Below are 22,568 nucleotides of genomic sequence, written 5' to 3' on the forward strand. Positions count from 1 at the left end.
AGTCTTCATTAATGTGAAGTCAACATAGACAAGTCAATTATAAAGTCTTTTTAAGAAAAGAAAGAACAGGGAGGAGCCAAGATGGCAGAATAGAAAGATACACATATGCTAGCTCCGAACCCACAGCCCATAAAATACCTGTAAAGAAGAACTCCCAACAAATTCTGGAGCAGCAGAAGCCACAGAACAAGGGAGTGGAGGAGATTTCTGTTCCAGAGAGACCTGAAAAACTGACCCGAAAGGTCCGTCGAGCACGGGACCCAGAGCAGAGCCCAGCCCTGCCTTGACCGTGGGGCACTGAGAGGAGCGGATCCAAGCAGGCTTCAGGGACAGACTCTCCAGCAGCCACGCAGGTCCCTCCACCCACAGGTGCCAAAGGTCAGTGAGAGGGTCTTTTCAGCTCGCCGAGAGGGGAGCAGGGTATCCCCATAACTCAGGCCCCCTCGGGAGGCAGCAGCAGAGGCAGCAGAGGACAGGGGCTCCCAGAGCAGGCAGGAGCTCTTATCCATTGTTGAAGGTCTCCACATAAACCGCCTGAGGGAACTGAGCCCTGAGTGGCAGCCCTGCCCCAACCTGAGCACCTGAACTTAATCTCACACTGAATAGCAGCCCCGTCCCCACCAAAAGCCCTGAGGCTGGGAAGCAGCATTTGAATCTCAGACCCCAAGCGCTGGCTGGGTGGATCTGGAGGCGAGGTGGGTGTGGAGAGGACACTCAGAAGTCAAGTAACTGGCTGGGAAAATGCTCAGAAAAGGGGGGATAAAATAAGACCATAGAAGGTTACTTTCTTGGTGAACAGATCTCTTCCCTTCCATTCTGATGAGGAAGAACAATGGTTACCATCAGAGAAAGACATAGGCTTCTGTATCCCAAACATCCAAAATAAATATTCAATGGGCTCAGGCCATGGAAGAGCTCAAAAAGGATTCTGAAAATCAAGTTAGAGAGGTTGAGGAAAAACTAGGAAGAGAAATGAGAGAGATGCAAGAAAAGCATGAAAGCAGGTCAACACCTTGTTAAAGGAGATCCAAAAAAATGCTGAAGAAAATAACACCTTGAAAAATAGGCTAACTCAATTGGCAAAAGAGGTTCAAAAAGCCAATGAGGAGAAGAATGCTTTAAAAAGCAGAATTAGCCAAATGGAAAAGGAGGTTCAAAAGCTCACTGAAGAAAATAGTTCTTTCAAAATTAGAATGGAACAGATGGAGGCTAATGACTTTATGAGAAACCAAGAAATCACAAAACAAAACCAAAAGAATGAAAAAATGGAAGATAATGTGAAATATCTCATTGGAAAAACAACTGACCTGGAAAATAGATCCAGTAGAGATAACTTAAAAATTATGGGACTGCCTGAAAGCCATGATCAAAAAAGAGCCTAGACATCTTCTTTCATGAAATTATCAAGGAAAACTGCCCTGAGATTCTAGAACCAGAGGGCAAAATAAGTATTCAAGGAATCCACAGATCACCGCCTGAAAGAGATCCAAAAAGAGAAACTCCTAGGAACATTGTGGCCAAATTCCAGAGTTCCCAGGTCAAGGAGAAAATATTGCAAGCAGCTAAGAAGAAACGATTCAAGTACTGTGGAAATACAATCAGGATAACACAAGATCTAGCAGCTTCTACATTAAGGGATTGAAGGGCGTGGAATAGGATATTCCAGAAGTCAAAGGAACTAGAACTAAAACCAAGAATCACCTACCCAGCAAAACTGAGTATAATACTTCAGGGGAAAAAATGGTCATTCAATGAAATCGAGGACTTTCAAGCATTCTTGATAAAAAGACCAGAGCTGAAAAGAAAATTTGACTTTCAAACACAAGAATGAAGAGAAGCATGAAAAGGTGAACAGCAAAGAGAAGTCATAAGGGACTTACTAAAGTTGAACTGTTTACATTCCTACATGGAAAGACAATATTTGTAACTCTTGCAACTTTTCAGTATCTGGGTAGTGGGTGGGATTACACACATACACACACACACACACACACACATGCACACACACACAGAAACAGAGAGCATAGAGTGAATGGAATAGGATGGGATCATATCTTTAAAAAAATGAAATTAAGGGGTGAGAGAGAAATATATTGGGAGGAGAAAGGGAGAAATGGAATGGGGCAAATTATCTCTCATAAAAGAGGCAAGCAAAAGACTTTTTAGTGGAGGGAAAAGGAGGGGAGGTGAGAGAAAAAAACATGAAGTTTACTCTCATCACATTCCACTAAAGGAAGGAATAAAATGCACATTCATTTTAGTATGAAAACCTATCTTACAATACAGGAAAGTGGGGGAGAAGGGGATAAGCAGGGTGGGGGGGATGATGGAAGGGAGGGCAATGGGAGCAATTTGAAGTCAACACTCTTAGGGAGGGACAGGATCAAAAGAGAGAATAGAAGCAATGGGGGGCAGGATGGGATGGAGGGAAATATAGTTAGTCTTACACAACATATCTATTATGGGAGTCATTTGCAAAACTACACAGATATGGCCTATATTGAACTGCTTGCCCTCCAAAGAGAATGGGTGGGGAGGGAGGGATGGGGAGAAGTTGGAACTCAAAGGTTTAAGAACAACTGTCGAGTTCTGTTCTTGCTACTAAGAAATAAGAAATACAGGTAAAGGGGTATAGAAAGTTATCTGGCCCTACAGGACAAAAGAGAAGATGGGGACAAGGGAAGGGAGGGATTATAGAAGAGGGAAGATTGGTGATAGGGGCAATTAGAATGCTCGGTGTTTGGGGGTGGGGGGAGGGGACAAATGGGGAGAAAATTTGGAACCCAGAATTTTGTGAAAATGAATGTTAAAAGTTAAATAAATAAATTTTTTTTAAAAAAAGAAAGAACATTACTACATCAGGTCATTTATTCATTGAACAAACATTAAGTGTTTCCTGTGTAAATGACACTTTACTAGACACTGGAATTTCAAAGAAAAATCCAGTCTGCTCCAAAGAGCAACATATTGACAGGTAAGTCTGAAAGTAAAAGTTCATAGAAAATATTTTTAATGATAGGGACTGGCTCTAACAATTGGGAGAATCAAAGAAGGCCTGATGTGGGCAGTAGATCTTTGAAGGAAGGGGTTCCAGGAGGCACAGGAAAGGAGAGAGCATTCTAAGCATAGGGTGACCCCCTCCTGTGAAAGGTGTGGAGATGGGAGATGGAAACAAGTACTGGAAACAAGTAAGCCAGTTTGACCAGGTTGTAACGTCATCAAGATAGAGCAACATTTAACCACCTGTAAGATAGGCTGGTGTCAGATTGTGAAATGTTTTCATTGCGAAACAGGTGAGTTTATATTTGATCATAGAGGTAAAAGGAAGCCCCCTTAGTTTGTTGAGCATGAAGTCAAAACAGTTAGATCTCTGATTCAGGGATATAATTTTGGCATCTTTGTGGAAGATAGATTGGAAAGGGAGGATCACTTGGGAGGCTGCTGCCATGGAGGGAATGAGGGCCAGAACTAGGATGGGCCTTAAGCAGAGAGGAAGGATCAGATAAAGAGATGCTATCTACAAGATTTTGTAATGGGAGGCAGGAGGGGAGGGTGGGAGGTCGGGAAGAGTTGAGGATCACACAGAGGTGGGTGCCTGGAAACAAGGCAGTGCCTCTGGGAGAAACGATGAATTCAATTTTGGCCGTTTTGAGGGAATCATGGAAGGCTTCACAGAAGTGGTACCTTTAGGGAGGCTAAGGATTCGAAGACTGAGATGAGCAGCAGGGAGGGAGAAGGGTGGTGTAGTACTGGTGTAACATTTTCTCCAGGGCTACTTTTCTGATGTGGGGGTCTCACTCTCCTTTCCCCTGCATTTCAGACCTGCCTTTCCATTATATAAGTTAATCAAAATTAGCATTTATATACAGCTTTATAAATGTCATCTTTTTTTTTAATCCGCCCAACACCCTAATGAGGTAAGTGCTGTTATGACCTCCATTTTACAGATGAGGAAACTGAGGTCTGTAACAAATATTATCTCATTTGGGCCTTACAAGAACCCTGTGGGAGATACATGCTGTTATCACCCCATTTTACAGTTGCGGAAATTGAGGCAGATGACTTGCCCAGAGTCACACTGCTAAAAAGCATCTGTAATCGATTCTGAACTCAGGTTTTGCTGGTTCCAGACAGGACAGATTTTTCTCAATCTACCGGAGGTTCCCATATATATATATATATATATATATACACACACACACATACATATATATACACACACATACATATATACACACACATACATATATACACACATACATATATACACACACATACATATATACACACATACATATATACACACACACATACATATGTATATATACATGTATATGTGTATATATATGTATATATGGGGGCCTTCACACACATACATACACACATATATGTATACATATGTGTGTATATGTATATATGTATGTATGTATGTATGCCCAGCGCTTAGCCTAGTGCCTGGCACATAGTAGGCGCTTAATAAATGTTTATTAAATCGAATCTAGCATTTATTAAGCGTCCACCACGTGCCAGACTCTGCGTTAATATTTTTGAGTAGCTGCCCTGCTCACATCCCCCATTCTCTGGAACAGCTCCCCTAACCTTTCCTCCACCCTCCTGCCCTGAAGGATGATGCTCAAGTCTGGGCGTGCTCCGCGCAGAACCAGCTTTGGCTGCTGCGTTGTCAAGGCAACGCACCTCGGCTGACTCCGCCCCTCCTCCCCGCCCCACTCTGCTCCCATTGGGCACACCTCCCTCGGGCGCCCCGTCAGGATTGGCTAACAGGCGCGGCCCTCTAGCCCTCCCTCGCCTCCCGGCCCCTGGCGTGGCGGTATCTGGGCTGATATGAGGCCAGGCGTGCGCCAGCCAATGGGAGCCTGGGATGAGGGATGGAGCGGGTGGGCGTGGATCCCTCCGCCGCCAGGGCGTGCTCAGCAGCTGCCCGGAACTTGACTTCGGTAGCCGAAGTGGTACTGAGAGGGCGGCTGTCTTTGCCTTTGGCTTTGGGCTGGCTGTGCTCCTCCCAGCCCACCTCCGGTCCTCGTGGGTGAAGTGTGTCCCTCCTGCCAGACCTTGCAAAGTGGAGAGTGAAAGCCCTCCCCTGGGGAAAGGTCGCCGGGGGAAGTGCCCCGTCCCTAACGTCCCCCTGTGCACGTGTCGGATTTTGCATCTTTAATTTTCAAAGTAAAGTCTCCCTTGTGGACTGTAAACATTCATGAAATATAACATATATTATGTAATATAATGAATAAAAATAACCATAAATATATTTATTACATATAAATAAATAAGTGTACTTTATTAGGGGAAGCTAGGCGGAGAGACTCCTGGATGTCAGGAACACCCGAATTCAAAATGTGACCCCAGATCCCTGATAGCTGTATGACCCTGGGCGAGGCATTCCCCTGGCTCAGCTTCCCCAGCTATAAAATGGTTACAATGATGCCATGTGCCTTCCCACGGCAGGCTGCTGCGAGGATTAAATGAAATCATATTTGTAAATGACTTGGTGCGGGGGAATTTTTTGAGGGGGATGGTTGGCACCCAAGGGGTTAGTTACCAATGTGGATTCTTGAGGTCAGGGTAGGTAGGATAATAGCCAGAAGGAGTCAAGAAAGAAGCAGATAGCTATGGCAAAGTTAAAGTGCTGTATTATTAAATTTGTAGTTAATTTATTAACCGCCTATTTCTTTGTGCCAGGTGCGCTATGCTAGGTGCTGGTTGGAGGAATGGGGGTAGGGCAGAGACAAAGAAGGAAACGATCCCAGCTCTTAGAAGATACATCCTTAAGACGGAGATAACTTGTACATAAAAATTCTATACAAAACATAGCTCTCTTAGAGAATAGCTAACACCTATGTTGCCCTTTAACGTTTGCAAATGGATTTAGCGGATTCTTTTATTGGTAGCTCACAGATGCTTGCTGTGGGTGGTACAATTCTTATTTTACCAAGGAGGAAATTTAGACGTCAAGAGACTTAGCTTTGTTTGTTTTTTGTTTTTTTTTTTTAAATTTTAAAGAAAACTACCTGTATGAGGAGGGAGGGCAAAGGAAAATTATTATCGGCTGGCTAGGAGAGGGGAAGGTGTAAGTAAGTGATATAAAAATATTCATGGATTCGTTTGAAAGGTACTGCTGCCAATCATACTGGTTAAAAGGAAGAGATATTTAATAACCAGCTTCCTATATGCTCAGAGCACAATCCCATGGTGAATAAAATCCAATGAGCCCCAATAGCGTTTTCAACAATCTTATATAGCCCAAGGCAGAATGGATACAATTGAAATTTAGCAAATTCATTAATAAACATTAGGATATCTCTTCTGGAATTTACAAGAAGACAGGAAATGCTCATCATGAATAAATAAAACTGAACCAGAAATTCATTTTATCACTAACCAGTTAATCACCTGAGTTAAATTTTTGGAGGTCTTGGCTAAGTTTCACAAAAAGAAATAAACAACTGACTGGTTATATGACAGCGTAAGTTTTATACTATTAAAGCTTAAACTTTTTTTGGTAGACTTCTCAAGGCTAAAAATAAAGAACATCCCAAAAGTCTTAGTGTACTTGTACTATGAAATGAAGTTTTAAAAAAAATTTTACTTACTTTATTTTTAATTTATGGACTAAAACAAGCATTTCCATAGCATAATGTAAAAGAAAGATGATTACACATGAAACTACAAATCTATTATGTACACAAGTTGCTATTCCTTTTAAATATGTAATAAAGTTATCATGAAAATTTCTTTTTTCTTCTCTCCCCATATACGACCTAGAGATGGCTACTATTAGACAAAAATACGTATTTATATGTAAAATCATTCTGTACATACTTTTATTCATTGGAATGAAGTTTAAGCACCAGATCCTGGACATAATTCAAAGCTCTCCATAATCTAACTCCTGTCTTTGAGTCAATCATCTATGATCACATAGAAAGCCTATTTCTGCTACCTTGGTCCTGGTTCTGCCCTCTGGAATCAGTCAGAAGGAGGTCAATCCCCTTTCCAATATCTGAACGCAGCTCCGAAGTCTTCTCTTCTCCAGGTTATTGAATCCCGGTTTCTGCAACTAATCATTATATTCACAACCTGTCCAATCGATCAAATATTCTACATTTGATCAAATGTTCTACATTCGGCCTCTAAGAAACTATTTATTCCCTTTACTGCTCTGTCCCTGCTGGACCACTTTCCTGATTCTCCCAGACTTGAGGCAGAATTTCCATCTCTGCCCATAATAATGATAATATTAATAGCAATAGAATGTATATAATTCTTTAAGGTTTAAAAATCACTTCATATTTGATCCTCACAAGTAGGAGCTATTATTCCCATCTTTACAGATGAGGAAATTGGGACTGAGAGAAGTTTAGTGATTTACCTGGGTCATATGTGTGTGTGTGTTCATCCTTCGTTGCCCAAGAAGACCATGCCATCAGAGAAATAATGACATGACTTGCACTTGACTTTGTTTGGAGTGAGGGAGGGTTGTGCAGGTCGCCAGCCTCACTTCTCCTTCGGAGCCATCTGAAGCCAGTGACCAGATATTCGTCAGGATGACTGGAGATGACCCAGGATGAGGCAATTGGGGTTAAGTGACTTGCCCAAGGTCACACAGCTAGTGAGCGTCAAGCGTTTGAGGTGAGATGTGAACTCAGGTCCTCCTGACTCCTGCACTGGTGCTCTATCCATTGCACCACCTAGCTGCTCCTACCTGGGTCATATAGCTAGTAAGTGTCTGAGGCTGGATATTTTTTAGTAATTAGCTGTTTATTTAAATTTTTTTTCAATGAACAAAAATTTATTTTCTCTCCCTTCAATCTATTCCTCCTTCCTCATCCTCACTGAAAAACAACCATCAGCAACACCACCAAATCTCCTGTACACAAATTCCTGCATTGGCTATGTCCAAAAAGTATATGTCTCCGTTTTCACCCTGATTCTACCACCTCTTGGGCAGAAAGTGAGTAACATCTTTCATTATCCGTCCTTTGGAATCAGGGTTGATTGTTATTTTGGTCAGAGTTCTTAAGCCTTGTTTGTTTTCAAAGTGTTGTTCTCCTTGTTTTCTTCTCTTTACTCTGCCTCAGTTCATATAGATCTTCCCAGGTTTCTCTGAAACCATCCTTTACATCGTTTCTTATAACAATAGTATGCCCATTACATTCATACATCCTATTTATTCAGTCATTCCCAGATGGACAAATTCCCCTAAGATACTATATGAACTCAAATCTTTCTGATTCCAAGTATAGCTCTCAATTCATTTTGCAGTGTAGATTCCTTTAAAAGTTGCTCTTGTTTTTTTTTTCTTTAAGGTATGCACTTTTATTTGAACTGGTCTTAGGTCAATGTACAGGTAAAGCTACTTCCGTCCCCCAAGTACTGGCACCAATCTCATAAAATCTCTCGCAGGGAGATTGTAAAGTCTTCATTCACATCTATGTTAGGGGCAGGGAGGGAATTTAGGGGGCCATTCAATATGACTGACAATGAAAAAAAAGGAACAAGTATTAAGGCTGAAGATACAAAAAGTTTTTTTTAAAGGATTACATTCATTTACATGTAAAGGAATATCAGTACCTTCCCCCCTGCCCCCTCCCCATCTAGATTTGTACTGAGCTCCTTTGCTCTTGGAGGCTCATAACTCTGTAACAATGCATTATACAATATTTGGAATGACTATTAAAAAAAATGTACAATCAGAGTCCTGAAGACGCACTGTAGAACTTTGGGGATGTTTGCCTCCAACATACTTAGACTGCTCATCACCTTCACCGTTCCAGTTTTTAAATCCTGAGTCAAGCACCAAAAAAAAAAAAAACAAAACCAAAACTCCCTCAAAAAATAAAAAAAATAAAGCCATGCCAATTTCATCTTTTTTTTGGGCAATTACCATGTCACACCCTTTTGACAAAAAAAAGAAAAAATTCAAAAAACACACACAGTTCATTTAGGAGCATTTGCAGTGGACCATGGAGGGCCCAGATTCATCATACTCCTGTTTGCTGATCCACATCTGCTGGAAGGTAGAAAGAGACGCCAGGATGGAGCCTCCAATCCAGACAGAGTATTTGCGCTCAGGTGGGGCAATGATCTTGATTTTCATTGTGCTGGGAGCTAGGGCTGTAATCTCCTTTTGTATCCAGTTGGCAATGTCATGGTACCACGAGATGATACGGTATTGGCATGCAAATCCTTATGGATGTCAACATCACACTTCATGATTAAGTTGAAGGTAGTTTCGTGGATTTCACAGGATTCCATACCTAAGAAAGATGATTGGAAGAGAGCTTCTAGGCACCGGAACTTCTCGTTGCCAGTGGTGATAACCTGATTATCAGGGAGCTCATAGCTCTTTTCCAAAGAGGAGCTAGATTCAGCAGTAGCCATCTCCTGCTCAAAGTCTAGGGCAAAGTAACACAGTTTCTCCTTGGTGTCACACATGATTTCCAATCTTTGTGAGGTAGTCTGTCAGATCACAGCCAGCCAGATCCAGACAGAGGATGGCATGGGGAAGGGCATAACCTTCATAGATGGGCACAGTGTGGGTCACACCATCACCGGAGTCCATCACAATACCAGTGGTACGACCAGAGGCATACAGGGACAGCACAATCTGGATGGCAACGTACATGACTGGAGTGTTGAAAGTCTCAAACATAATGAGTCATCTTTTCTCTGTTGACTTTGGGGGTCAGGGGGGCTTCTGTGAGTAGCACAGGGTGCTTTTCAGGGGCCACATGGAGCTCATTGTAGAAAGAATGATGCCAGATCTTCTCCATGTCATCCCAGTTGGTGACAATACCATGTCCAATGTGGTACTTCAGGGTCAGAATACCTCTGTTGCTCTGGGTCTCATCCCCCACATAGCTTTCTTTCTGGCCCATACCCACCATCATACCCTGATGTCTGGGGTGCCCAACAATGGAGGGAAAGATGTCTCGAGAGGCATCATCTCTGGCAAAGCCAGTTTTGCCTATGCCAGAGCCATTATCAACAGCGAGAGCAGCAAATGGCGAACTTTGAAGTGGCAGGTTTAAACTTTTAAGAGAGAGAGGAGGTGGTGCCGCACCTGGAGGCAGGGGGAAGGCGAGTGCAGGCTGGGTGGGAGAGCTCACACTCAAAAAATTTCTCTTGTTGAAGGCCCAGTTAAGGTACCAGCTGCTCTAGGAAGCTCTTCCTGATAGTCTTAAGTGAAAGTGATTTCTCTTCCCAGCCATCTCCACACCATCTACACCCTGGATATTATCCCCATCCTTCTCCCCACTACTCCCCAAATTGGACTCAACCCTTGGGATTCTTAACTGTGATAGGTGAGCTTTTTGTCTTATTTTGTCCACAGCTAACCCTCTACATCACTTCCTACCAGTCTCTACACCATACCTTCTCCTCCACCCATTTTCCAACTCCCCTTTTAAGTTGTTTTTCTCCACTAGAAGGTAAACTCCTTCAGGGCAAGAACTATCTTGCTTGCTTGTATTTGTCTGTCAATCCATCCATCCATCCATCCATCCATCATCTATCTATCATCTATCTATCTATGTATCTATGTATCTATCTATCTATCTATGTATCTATGTATCGATCTATCATCTATCTATTCTTCCATCCATCTATCCTTCTGTCTACTCATCTATCTTTCCATCTATCTGTCTCCATCTATCTTTTGCTCCATATCACACTCCCCAAAGACCACAAGTATATTTGTGTCTGTCCCATGCTGGACTACCTGAGCCTTCTTATTTGTCGTCCAGGTCTTCGGTGATCAGCCGGATTTACGTGTTGAGAGAAGAGACTTTCCAGAGTTGAACAAGGGTTAGACTTTATTCAGGGTCTTAGTTACATATGCAGGGTGAATTCTTCCTCAGGAGAGAGGAATCCTCCTCCTCCCAAGAGGCAAGGATCATACAGCAAGAGGATGGGAGCGGAAGAGGGGAGGGACCCTCTTCCCTCTAAGGGCCCCTCAGTGCAAAGAGAACCTTCAGGCTTTCCTGTCCCTACTTAAGCTCTCCCAGCTGCATAGTTTGCACGTGAATACCGTGTGTGCTCTCAGCCCCTAGCTAGTCAACAACAGGTGTGCTCAGACCACAGGCCAATCTCAAGGGTGGGATGCTCTCCCCAGCAAGTTTCCCATTGAGAAGAGGTGGAAATACACAAGATAGCCTGTGTTTCTCGCCTCAATCCCCAGCTGTTCCCTGGGGGGCCTCATGAGAACTCTAAGATTTAGAGGTCCTCACTTTTACCTGCCCGAGACTGTCCTCATGAAACTGAGCTTACACCCCTAACACCATGCCCCCTGAAGCTCCCTAAGGTCAAGGACTTCCATTTTTTCAGCTTGGAATCACCCAGATCCTGATCACGGTAGGTGGACATTTTTGTTGAATGGAATTGAACCTAGATTTGTATAGCATTAGGTAGGCTGTGTGGAGGAGGGAAGGGAGTGGTTGGGACACAGACACAGTTTTCACCACCCATTGCAAGTCATTTCCACTTTCGTGTAGGAGGTAGTTTAGGCTCCTATCCCAGCTTGCCACTAAATCACTGCTGACATTTAGCTAGTTCCTTCCCTTCTCTAGGTCTCATTTATTATCTATATAAAGTGAAGGGGGCTGCACTAGATACTCTATTAATTCTCTGACGTAGCTAGTGGCACAGTACATAGAATGCTGGACCTGGAGTCAGAAAAACATGAGTTCACATTTGGTCTCAGACACTTAGCTCTGTGAAGCTGAGCAAGTTAACCTCTGTTTGCCTCAATTTCTTCAACTGTAAAATGGAGAAAATAATAGCCACTACCTCCGAGGATTTTTGTGAGGATGAAAGGAGATAATATGTATAAAAACAGCTTAGCATAGTGCCTGGCAAATAATAGGTGCTTAATAAATGTTTATTGATTGATTGGAATGTACTTCTTTCTTACCTTGGTTTCTTAGAGTTCCTAGCTTCCTGCAAGACTCAACTCTAGTTCCACCCCTTACATGGAACATCTCTTCCCCCATGTTAGTGCCCTCCCTCAAAATTACAATTATATTAATATTACATTTACTTATGTGTCTATATATTATACTTAGTTTTGTGTTGTTTCCCTTTAATAGGATATAAATTCCTTCAAGGCAAGAACTGGCTTATTTTTGTCTTAACATTTTTAGAGGCTATTACTATACTCTACACATTTTTCTTAGATCAGATTCCTAATCTTTTGATGAGAAAACTCCCTCATCCACACCAAGAGCCTTAGCTCTTAGTTTTCAAGACGTTAAAGGAACATAATCAGGATCACATCGACAGAATGTGGAAGAGGGAGGACTTGAACACAGGTCTTCTGGACTCTAAGGCTGCCTCTCTATCCTATACTCAAGGCCGAAGGTCCCTCCCATGTTGTCTCTTATCAGGCACATGGAGTGTGTGTGTGTGTGTGTGTGTGTGTGTGTGTGTGTGTGTGTATGTGTGTGTGTGTTCTTGTGTGTTTCAGTCATGTTCTTGACAAAGATACTGGAGGGATTTGCCATTTTCTCCTCTGGAGGCACCTATATAATTCATATTTGTTGAATGAATGACATTCATATAGTAAATGTACATAATGCTTCATACAAGGACCAGTCTAGCTCATCACTGAAAATTTGGCTTCTGGATGATGAATTTTTTTGGTCATGACAACTGATAAAGAGTCTTCTAAATCCAGGAACTGTTGCTACCTTTATCACGGGAGAGAGAACCCACACGGAAGAACTCCCGGATTCTTACAGAGTGTCTCCTGGTTAAAGTTCAACTAAATAACAGAGAAAACATTGAGATAATGGCAATAGTTAGTTTATATTATAGAGATGGCAGCAGAGACTAGGAGGGCTTCTCTGAATTCATTTTGGGAGAAGGATCATGCCTTCTCTGTATCTATTATTAGCAACTTTCATTTATATCTCAAGATGTATTAGCTTCATAACCTCATTTGATCATGTTATAATAGTTAACAACAGGCATGCACAGTACATTTATTTAGCTAGGGTGCAGACCCAAGGGATTTAATTTTTATTTGTTTTTTAATGGCAAACATTTATAGAATACTTAATCATTAAGGACATTTTTATCCATCAAATAAGCTGAAGGATCTGAAATTGAATTAAACTTTTAAAAATAAGTTGGCAGTTAAACTTTAAAAAATATAAGCTTTGCAAATGGGTTTCTTTTAGTTAAACCCTTCCCTGCCCCCTAAAATATAGAACAACCTTATATTCTTGCCTAAAAATGTACCTTTCTGACTAGACCCAGCTTCTCCATCCCTGAACATGGCTATGAAAGGCTAGTGGTTGAATTTAGGCACTAGAGACAATTAGTGTATTCTTTTAAAATGTAAAATTTTAATTTTTTTGCCTTCTTTCTTTGTTTGGACTTTTTGTAAGCATCAGTCTTACCCCCATTTAGCTGCAGGTTCACTATAAACTCTTCTCAGTTCTATTGGCGTTACAATAAACTGGTATGTGTTCATCCTTCATTGCCGAAGACCATGCCAACTTGCCATCAGAGAAATAATGACATGACTTCATCAGGATGATTGGAGATGACCCAGGATGAGGCAATTAGGGTTAAGTGACTTGCCCAAGGTCACACAGCTAGTGAGTGTCAAGTGTCTGAGGTGAGATTTGAACTCAGGTCCTCCTGACTCCTGCACTGGTGCTCTATCCACTGCATCACCTAGCTGCCCCTACAATAAACTGCTCCTAGACTGGAAGATGGTTTGAGCCTGTGAATTCATTCCAGGTGGACATCGCTCTGTACCCTCACATTTCAGAGTTCCTAGCAACCCTAAACTGCATCAGTCCCATAATATAGCATGGACTCAACTGAGCAAGGTTATACCTGGGCTATTGGCTGCCTTTTCTGATTTGTATTTCCTTCCCTGAGTAAGGAATCAAAAATTTTTCTCAGGAAAGGGTGGCCAGGTCTAGACTTGTGAAGGAATATTTCATATCCCTTGAATAAAGTAAGTTCACTCTGTCCTTTTGCTGACCTCTCAAGGAACATAACATGCGCGAGTTGGCCACGTATTAATGTTTTGGGAACTAGCCACTCCCGGAACACATAGATAATACTTGGAGGATCTGGCTAGTCCTCCCAGTATATGATTAATTAACTTATATCTTGTGGCCCCCGTATGATATGTCCTTGACGAACAAACATCCGTACTCCCATGGTCGTGTGCCCGACCAGCTTGGAACGGTACACGGGGCCGTTAGCAAAAAGCCCTCTTTGTCCAGATCCCTATAAAGTCCCCCCGCCTAGTGTATGTCCTCGGAATCTCACCCATGGTGAGGACCCTCTGCCTGGGACTACTTGCTCCCAATTCAGACCCTGAAAGCTGTATCCCGGGATTTCCCAGCTGAGAAAATTCAGGTGTTGGTGCTTCCCTGAATTGGTGATGTTTTTCTATTTCCTCTTATATCTATATTAATATTGCTATAATTATATTAGTATTAGGCTATATTAATTATTTCTGCTGTAGCTCTAAACTGTTCATGCATTTGCCTTTTCTGTAAATCAATAAAATATCCAGCTTCTTCTTCTCAAATGTGTCTTATTGTAGGTGCGAATCTGAACCATAAATTTCCTTAATCACACAACTTGTAGACAAGAATTCTGGAGGTTCTGGGTTCCACTTGGTTGGGGCTGACTGGTAAGGATCAAGGAACCACTGAAAGCTGCCATAGTTTCTGCATTGGAGAGGATGGCTACTGACCAAAGGAACTGTCCCAAGCCTGGCCCTTTTATCAGCAGATGTGTACTGGGAGTTGTTCAGACACCGCAGAGGGTAGGTGAAATATAAAATGCCTAATTATCAGACCTGCAAACTGCTTTATGTTTTCATGAGATTTAAATATCACTAGATTGTATCAGTAGCTATAACTTACCAAATCCCAAATTGTTCTGTTAATGTTATGTTTAGCATTTCTTTTTTGTGAAGGAATCAATTATCTGATTCATACATGATTCATATTGTGTTTTGAATACATTTTCATTCCTTTTTAGGAAAACCCTAAGACATGAGCCGTTGCCCAAGCTAGACATTAAACTTTCCCTGGGTGCTAGAGGTGGAGCTCTCCAGGACTGAACTCAGCCCCAACAACACACTGGGATACGGAACAGGAAATGGCCCAGTAGCCTGGCCCCTGTGGTCCCAGCAGGGAGTAGACATATATGTCATTAAACACACATTGTCTTATTTTGAGGAGGCAGGAGGCAGAACATCAGATTAGAGGAATAGGAGTCCAGAGTATGGAGGCAGTTAGATGGCTTAGTGAATAGAGCCCAGGATTTTGAGTTAGGAAGTCCTGAGTTCAAATTTGAACTTAGACACTCACTGTGTGACCCTGGTCAAGTCACTTGACCTCAGTTTGCCTAAGCTACTGGAGAAGAAAATGACAAAACACATCAGTATCTTTACCAAGAAAACTCCATGGACAGTGTGGTCCATGGGGATGTGACTGACTGACAACAACATTCTAGAGTATATGAAGGAGACATATGAGCACTGAAGTTGGTCAGAACCAGACTCTGGAGGACTTAAATAAAAATCAGGCTGAGGAGATTGATCTTGGGAGTTACATAGCTAGACCTGTGCTTCAGGACGATGATCTACTTTGGCAGCTGTGTGAAGGATGGTTTGAAGAGGGGAGCTGAGGAAAAACCTATTTATTAGGAGGGAGAAGTAATGAGTACATGGTGGGCATCCCATGGGCAATCAACTAGGACACTAGGGCCTCCCTGGAATAGTCTTCTGTTATTTGCTAAGTGTTTTATAGATATGATCTCATTTGATCCTCACAACAACTCAGGGAGGCAAGTGCTATTGTTATCCCCATTTTACAGTAGAGGAAATTAAGGCAGACAGAAGTGAAGTGACTTGCTCAGAGTACACAGTTAGGAAGTGTCTGAGCTTGTATTTGACTCCAGGCCTAGAGCTCTAGTCACTGCACCACTTACTAGTAACATTTAATAGCAATAATGGACCAAAGGTTCTCAACTTGGGATCTGTGAATTTGTCTTAATTGTTTTTGTTTTTTTTTTGATAACTCTCAGTACTTTAGACCAGGGGTGGGGAAGCTTAGGGCCAAAAGACCCTCTAGTGCTCAGATTAGACCCTTAGCCAAAGTGATGAGGGCTGGAAAGACATAGGAAGCCCAAGACTGGAGTTCCCTGCATGGGCCATCCTGAAAGAATTCATGGACTCAAACATTCTTGAAGTCAAGGTGATAAAGATTTATTATGCTTTTTATGGGGCAAGAGTTCTAAGGCAACCTTCAATCTGAATGTGGAGTTGAAGGACCTGAGCTACAATTCCAGTTCTGCTATGTACCGTCTTTGGTGAGCTTTGGAGAAGTTGTTGGAAGGCCTCAAATCCCTCCCCTATGTATGTAACAAAGCACCAATCTTGGGAGCATGCACAAGGACCTCCATGGGGCAGGGTTTGGAGAAATACATTTTAGAGGTACGTGGAGGGGCCTTGCTCTGGACTTGAGAGCATACACGGAGACTTAATCACTGGTCCCTATCTGCTTAAAAGAAGCAAGGCCTTTTAGTCAGTTGTTGAGCCAGAATGAAAAACACATACATGAGACTCCAGTGGAGAAATCTGCTCTTTTTATTTCTTGCTGACCATAGAGTATGAGTGTCTGAGCACTAAAAGGTCAGCTGGGGGCAGGGGAGGATGCTTTCCCTCCATTGGGCCAGCCCTGAAGGTTGAGTTTGGAATGAAGCTGCTTCCTATCTGGGTCTTCTTTCCTTTGTGAGATCTGAAGGGGTCAGAAGAGCTAGCTGGAGAAGGCCCTGAATGGAGGCTTCCCTGAGGAGTGACCTCTTGGACTCAGCCTGGCAGGGGTTCTGTCTAGTACCTCAGATATTGGGTCATACAGCAAGAGAGCAACTCATTGATCTGCTATGCCACATTTGGAAGTGAACTTGATGGGATGAATGCTTTGGAACAACCACCTTAAACTTGAACCCACTCTCCTTAGGGACCAAGGTGGTGGACGGGAGAGTGTCTCTTGATGGTTCAGGAACAGGGAGGTGGTTTATGTACTTCTGTGCTTGTTGTACCTTCTCAGTGAATATTCCTATGTAAAAGCTAATGGATAAAACTGATGATAATATTACTGTTACTAATGGATGATAATATTACTATTATGATTAATTACTAATAATGGTAATATTACCATTAAATTGATAATTTAATAAATCAATAATATTTATACACCATATATTTATTTATATATAATATTAATCATACATTATATCACATATAATTATTATAATATTAATCAAAAAGATAATATCAATAAATTCACAAATTGATAATATCAAGGGTATTGAAGAGATAGTAGTTGGCACTTGTGACTGATATTGGTTAAAGCATATTGGAACTAAGGCTTAAGCTGCTATCATCAGGAGAATTATCTCCAACTCTTTGGGTTACCCATAGGACCCTGAGGGGGAAATGTACTTGCCCCCAAGAGTTCCCAAAAGAGTAGGAATTGGAATAAGGACCCTCCAGAGTCTACATGGGCTACATACAAAATGAAGGAATTGGGCTAGATGACCTTTCCATCTCTAAATCTATGATTCTGTGAATGGAAACCCGAGGAAGGTTATGGTAGTTGACAATGAGAATGAGTCTCCTTTTCCTGCTAGAGAGTAATCTAACACACTGCTGGGTAAGAATGGCTTTTTCCAGGCTTGGATCACTTTCAAGCAGGGAGGTCCTTGGCTTGAATGTGGCTCAGGTATCTACCTGCAGATATGGCTCAGGTGAAATAAGAGAAGATCTCATAATAGCTAACATTTGAATGTCACTCTAAGCTTTGCACAGTATCTTATATTGTCTCTTTTAATTCTCCCAATGAACCTGTGAGGTGGGTACTATTATCATCCCCATTTTACAGATGAAGGAGGCCTAGGGTCACATGGCTAGCAAGGGTCTGAGGCAAGATTCAGACTTGTCTTCTTGATTCCAGATCAGGACATCTATGGACTTCTCTATCAAATCACTATGCTCCAGGAACTTCATCATTGGGAAATCTTACCATCCTGCAAAATTCCTACAGGACTTGATGCTTACACCTTATCAATACCTGCTGCTTCCGACCTTTCCCAATCACAGACTGGAAACAGCCACCTCTCAGAAGCACTGTTTAGTGATCTGTATTCAGGGAAAGAATCTTTTTTTCCCCCTGAACCAATCAGGGAAAGAAACATAAAGCAGAAGAAGCCACCAGGGGGTTAAGGTTCAGTCTCAGGCTCATCTAAGCAAGTACATATCCTCTCTGCCATTTGGTGGAGATGCAGGGATGCTAGGGGAAGAGGAGAGAGAAATCCCTGCCCCAAACCTAGTCCAAAGAAGAGCTGGTGCTGGATCTGACCTAAGAGGGGTTATCTAAAGGGAAAGCAGGTTCCTACCTTTGTAAATGACTAAAGGAGAAGATTCTTTAACTAGGATCCATCCCCTGTGATGTTTGGTGGCCAGTCCTCTTTGCTACAACCTTAGTCACGGGGACACATGAGGACCAATCAAGAGCTTTATTATTTTGCTTATTCCTTAACAAGAGGCCAATGTCCACCCTCACAGAACTGGAAAGTAGGATCACTCCCACTATATAAATAAATATAAAAATTGACAAAAAATAAATAGAATGATTAAATATAAAAATACATAAAAGTATAATTACAGAAAATGTAATTTCAGTGCAGTGGCAGTAGTTGGGGGTGGGTTTGAAAAATTCTGATGGTGCTTCCACTGAGTTTTTAAGGGGGTAAAGATTCTAAGAAGTAGAAATGAGGAAGTAATACATTCCACGAATTAGGGACAGTTTGTGCAAAAGCAGAAAGACAGACTCTCCCATGAAGAGAGTGTTTGGGCCATTCTGAAACTCATTGGACACAGAGGACATCATAAGTACTAGCAAAGCCATAGTTCTAGTTAATTTTATTTTTAGTCTTTGACATTTAGAACCAAGAATTTTAAACACTGCTGGGCTTAAGGGGTTGGGATGCTGCACCCAGCTCTTTAGTTTTACTGTCATTTTGGCTCTCACTCCAAAACCCTGGTGAAATTATTTAAAGCTTAGATTTGATGCATATCCAGTGTCTCCCCAAAAGGAGAGTAAAACAGAATCAGTATACAACATGAATAGGGTAGAAGACATTTATTTATTTCCACCTCACAAAAGAAATGCCAAACACAAAAACTCACAAGCCTGCATTGGCAGAGACTCAAAATAAGATACAGTAACTTATAGTTACTGTTACATTTTCCCGGGAGGTTGGTACTGAAAACATCAAGATATGAAGCAGTTGATGGCTCTGATGAATAGGCATTTTGTATTTCCCCGTCCAAGCAATTCTGTTCAAGTCTATGTCTTCTTGACAAATCTGGACACGGGCTGAGATCTTCCCTCTTTGGGTGGTCAACCTCTCTGGTACAGAAAACCCATCTACCACCAGTCATCTTAGACCAAAGGACACTGAACTTCGGAAACCCACAAAGTTTCCTCCAAGGTTGAATATGTCCATCTTGCTCAGTCATCTAAAGAAAAGAGTGGCTGAGGCAGCTAGGAGCCTAAGGCTCAAGCTCAGGCTTGCCACTCTACCCACGTGTGCTTCAGCAACTGTGTACTCAAAGTTCATCATTTCTACAATGGATGGAGGAAAGGGCAGTGCCCTTCCCCACTGTCCCTCATGGAAAGTCTAGAGAGAAAGAGGTACTTGTCACATGGGAGACTATAAGAAACAGCATGAACTGTCTCTCCTTTTAAAAATGACCTCCCTCAGCCCCTACCACCAGAGGGCTAATGAGACTGTCTTGTTTTCCTAAAGAATTCCAGGACAGAAGATATGGTCAGCCAGAAGCAGACAGGGTAATTCCATACATGGCCCCATGGGGTGAAGTCCCAGTTACACAAAGATAATATTGGCAGAAATGACTCAGTTCAGCTATCATATTTACACAGGGCTTTAAAATTTTCAAGACTTTTGTGTACATTGTGGTTGTAAGTTTTTTAAAAGATGCTGTGTGGTACCTGGGACAACTTAAGATGGAGAAAATGGCTAAGAAGGCTAGACTGGATTTCAGGGAGTCATCGAAAACTGTTGGACTGAGTACTTGGACTATATCATGGTTGGAACAAAGAATGACCACTTATAGACTATGGGGAGTGCTTGGTTTTCCACCTGTCTCCCATGTGTAAGTTTTGCCCAGACTAGTCTCTTTGGGTTTTATAACAATTCCACAGGAGGTAGCCTTTACCTGTAATATAAAATACTAGTTATATAGGTAGGTGATAAGTGAGGGGACTGAGGAAGACCCCTCACTCTGAAGATATTTTCACTCACCTGTTGCTGAAAGTGGGGGGAGTAGATGTAGGAGGAGAAGCCAGGTGTGCACCGATAAAGCAATCCTTAAAAGTGCTTCCCTATTTATGTCTAGTCGAGGGGATTTTGATTCAGTCTAAATTAGAAATCTCTCTTGGCTCATCACCTTGGTTGTCAAAGCAATACCATAGCAGAGTAATCAAAGAAGGTTTGGGATCTCCTGAGAAAGTAGTCATCATTCTCCTGCCGTCTAGGCAGGAGGCATCTAGGCATCTAGGCACTCACACCAGGCCCTGGATGTGCCCTCTAATTTTCTTAGACTTCTCCCGCTTCCCATCTGCCATCACTGAGGACAGTGACCACACAGCAAGGGTCAGCAAAGATGATTTGCTTTGACAGCCAAGGTGATCACAATGTTGTATTGGTATATACCTTTTCTGTACTTAAGAGAGTAGCTACTATAGCTGGCATTGCTAGTTGTTCAGTAGTGTCTGACTTTTTCGTGATGTCATCTGGGCTTTTCTTGGCGGTAATTTTCTATTTCCTTCTCCAGCTTGTTTTACAGATGAGGATACTGAGGCAAACAGGGTGAAGTGACTTGTCCAGGGTCACACAGAGTCTGAGATTGGATTTGAACTCAGGGCTTCCTGACTCCACACCCAGCACTCTGTCTACTGAGCCATCTATCTAGCTGCTTCTAGTTACTATTTTTATGGCACTTTAAGGTTTACAAAGCACTTTACACATATTTTTTCATTTTATCATCACAATAATCATAGGAGGTAAACGGTGCTATTATTATTGCTAATAATAATAACTAGCCTCTCCACAGTACTTTACGGTTTGCAAAGCACTTTACATGTATTTTCTTTTTTCCTCTTTTAAAATAGCATTTTATTTTTTGAATTACATGTAAAGACAATTTTAAACATTCATTAAAATTGTTTTTTGAATTCCAAAGTTTTCTCTCTCCTTCCCCATCCCCTCCCTGAAATGGCAAGCAATTTGTTATGTTATGATCCCTGTTGAATTTGTCCTTCATTCTGGAAGAGGACCATGACATCAGGATGATGACATGACTTGCAGTTTACTTTGATTTGAGTGAGGGAGGGCTGTGCAAAGTCACCAGTCTCACTTTCTCCTCTGGAGCCAGGTTATGATGGAATCCTAATGACGCTGCCTCCAGCCCAACATTCTAACTTCTTTAGTTAGAAACTAAACAGCCTGAACAGCAGGCTCACTGCCCCTACCTAGTCACTCACCTCCCCACCCCCCACTCAATATCCTATCATATTCTTCTTATATGCCTCACTACTCACTAGGACCACAGGTATGTCCTTGAACTCATACTTCTCACAGAACAGCAGGTGTGTCCACGTATGGGATCCCAACCACTGCCTCTAGCTAGCCACTGCCCCTAGACCCAATCCTCATATTTCCCACAGAAACAGCAGGTATGTACATGCACTCAACCATAACCACATCCATCTAGTCTCAGGACCACAATAGCCAGCCAATCAGAAAGCAGCACCACCAGGATGCCCAAGCAGGATATGGACCCCAAAACAATAAAAGGGACTTTCCCTAAGTAGGCACCTGTGCTGTAATATTAAAGAACTGACCTAGAGTGAACTTATGATGTAGAGAAACTTATTATAATGTCATTATCATACTTATGTACCACCTCCCATGGATGTTTCTTTATGCATTGTGGGTAATTGCATACATAGTTCCACTGTGCCTGGCACCCCCTCCCTAGTACCTAATCCCTTAACAAGCCCATCCTGCCTTTTTAATATTAATAATTTTTGCTATGTAATTGCATCTTTACCCTATAAAAATCCATTTTGCTTTCTCTGAAAAGTTACTGGTTCCTTTTGGAACTTAGCCCCGCTTCATGAGAGGCTTTAATCTCAATAAATGCCTATACTTGGATTGGAGATCTTCTGACTGAATTCTTTGAGAGGGTTCCACTAAAACATGTCATTTAACCACAACAGGTCTTCGGCATCCCTGGGTGGGCAGAGTCTAAACTCCAACAGATTATATATACCTACATATATACATATATTTATACCCATATAGGTACATATATGTACATCAAATATACACATACATACATATAAAATATTTCCATATTAGCCATGCTATGAAAGAAGAAACAGACCAAAAAGAAAAAACACATAAGAAAAATAAAGTGAAAA

The 22,568-nt window shown here is 42.0% G+C and overlaps 1 pseudogene; it reads right to left on the reverse strand.

Moving 5' to 3' along the window:
- Nucleotides 1–8,681: 8,681 nt before the first annotated feature.
- Nucleotides 8,682–10,175, reverse strand: LOC140498081 (actin, cytoplasmic 2-like; annotated as a pseudogene).
- Nucleotides 10,176–22,568: the final 12,393 nt, after the last annotated feature.

Source organism: Notamacropus eugenii, chromosome 4, assembly GCF_028372415.1.
Source record: "Notamacropus eugenii isolate mMacEug1 chromosome 4, mMacEug1.pri_v2, whole genome shotgun sequence".
In the NCBI taxonomy this organism is placed as follows: Eukaryota; Metazoa; Chordata; class Mammalia; order Diprotodontia; family Macropodidae; genus Notamacropus; species Notamacropus eugenii.